At 41.6% G+C, this 2,311-nt stretch overlaps 1 protein-coding gene across 1 annotated transcript in view; it reads right to left on the bottom strand.

Annotated features, from left to right (window-relative positions):
* The window catches only part of LOC143279274 (uncharacterized), a 56,790-nt gene extending 54,736 nt beyond the window's left edge, over positions 1-2,054 (bottom strand). The window contains exon 1 of the mRNA XM_076583336.1: positions 1,831-2,054. The gene's annotated coding sequence lies outside the window, so the exon portion shown is untranslated. The remainder of the gene's footprint in view (positions 1-1,830) is intronic.
* Between the last annotated feature and the right edge of the window lie 257 nt (positions 2,055-2,311).

Below are 2,311 nucleotides of genomic sequence, written 5' to 3'. Positions count from 1 at the left end.
ACCACTACCACCACCACTACAACAACAGCACCACTACCACCACAACCACCACCACCACAACAACAACAACAACAACACGACAACAGCAGCACCACTACCACCACCACCACAACAGCACCATTACCACTACCACCACAACAACAACATCACTACAACAACAAGGCCAATACCACCACCACCACAACAAAAACATCACCACTACCACCACCACCACCACAACAACAGCACCACTACAACAACAACAGCACCACTACAACAACAACAAAAACACCAACACTACCACATCACCAAGAAAACCACCACCACCACTACCACCACAACAACAACAACACCAACACCAACACCAAAAACAGCAGCAGCAACAACAATAACAACAACACTAGAAATACATAACGGAAAACAAAGACCCGCCACTGGGTAAGAACAATGAGAAGGAACGCAACCCCCACACCCCAAACCGTTCAACTGTATTACTCACTCTTCTGTCTGTCTGTCTGTCTGTCTCTCTATCTATCTATCTATCTCCCTCACACACACACACACACACACACACACACACACACACACACACACACACACACACACACCACATACTTTTATTTTCATTGGCTGGCCTGGACATCCGTTTGTTATTTACATTTAACCCCTCAACTGCTCATTGTACCTTGGTGAAATGAGATCAGTTCCGGCAGTTTGACATCAACTTTAAAACTGACGAAATTTAATTTCCTACTTTTTTTTCTTTTTTTTTCTTTTTTTTCTTTTTTTTGCGCGTACAGTACAGGTTCCACTGATGGAAGACACCAAACAAACCGTACTTGAAATGCAGTTCCAAGGGGTGAGGGAAAAGTTCAAATGAAGAACGGTCACTGATGGATATCCTGATCAATGTAGGCTCGACGTTGATAAATATCTCAATGGGGTGACACCCTTCACTGACGGAGCATTTTTTTTTTGTCAGCAGCAGTGAAGGCAGGTTCAGTTTTAATTTCTGCGCAGAAACCAAATTTGGTTCAGTGTGTGTGTACACGTGTGTGTGTGTGTGTGTGTGTGTGTGTCCTGTACTCATTTATTGTACAGTGAACGTGTGTGAATCATACTCACAAACCTAAACCTAACCAACGGCATACTAATAAATGACCTATGATGAATATCCGTGTCGCGTGAGTCATGTATTCGTGTTGACTAACTATGACCTCATGGTTCTCCTTGTTCTCTTTGTTTTAATTGTTTCTTTCTTTCTTGTTTCTTTCTTTCTTTCTTAATATATTTATATATCTATCTATTTTTTACGCAGACGTGGTGCAGCGTATATGAATTAGCCCCCACTGAAACTCCTTACGTTCCTTTCCTGCAAATCTTAGTATGTTTCAACAACAACGACGAAGACAACGACAACGACAACAAAACCAAGTAAGTAGAAACAATGCCAGACTGCTCTTATTATTATCATCATCATCATCATCATCATCATATTTGTTGCTGTTGTTGTTGTTGTTGTTAAAGTGGCAGTGAACATGGTCTGTCAACCATTCTCAATTTCACATATTTCCGTTCTGAACTGGTTCATATGACTGATTTTGATTTATCCAATAGACGTCTAAGAGAAACACCAATAGTAAAAAATAACATCACACACACACACACACACACACACACACACACACACGCACGCACGCACTGACACACACACACAACTATAAACAAGCGAAAAAAGAAAAAAAAGACATTACTACCGAAGTGAAACAAAAACAAAAACATAAACACATAAAAAAAAAATCAAAAAAATAATCAAACAAAACCAATCATAGAAGAAAAATTAATTCTTACCTCTAATCAAATCTCAAGCGTCTTTCACGGTGCGAAAGTCAAAACACACCAAGCCAGCCATGCCGTGTGGCTGGCTGCTGCCAGTCTTCCAAGTTGTGCCCCGCGCTAGCCTATACGATAACTCCTAAGCTTAGGGCTCCTCTTGCTAGGGAGAGAAAAGCGAAGCGAAAATTCCCACGCGTGTGTCTGTCTATCTTTCACCCCCTTTTCCCCCCCAAGTTACCGAGAAAACATCTTCTGCCTGGCCCAACCGGAAATCCTTCAATTACACGTGAGTCAAGCAGACACACTTTTCCTTTTCTCACCCCCACCACCACAACCTACTTTAAAAAAAAAAAAAAAAAAAAAAATCTTCTCCGTCACTACACTGATACACACACACAGAGAAACACGCACACAGAGAGAGAGAGAGAGAGGGAGAGAGAGAGTAACCGGAGTCCATTTACTTGCCTCAAATCACACGCTGTCCAAAAACTTGCTG

This window comes from Babylonia areolata, chromosome 2, assembly GCF_041734735.1.
Source record: "Babylonia areolata isolate BAREFJ2019XMU chromosome 2, ASM4173473v1, whole genome shotgun sequence".
NCBI classification, from domain to species: domain Eukaryota; kingdom Metazoa; phylum Mollusca; class Gastropoda; order Neogastropoda; family Buccinidae; genus Babylonia; species Babylonia areolata.
Note: the sequence above shows the minus strand (reverse complement) of the source record. Positions and strands in the feature narration are given on the sequence as shown.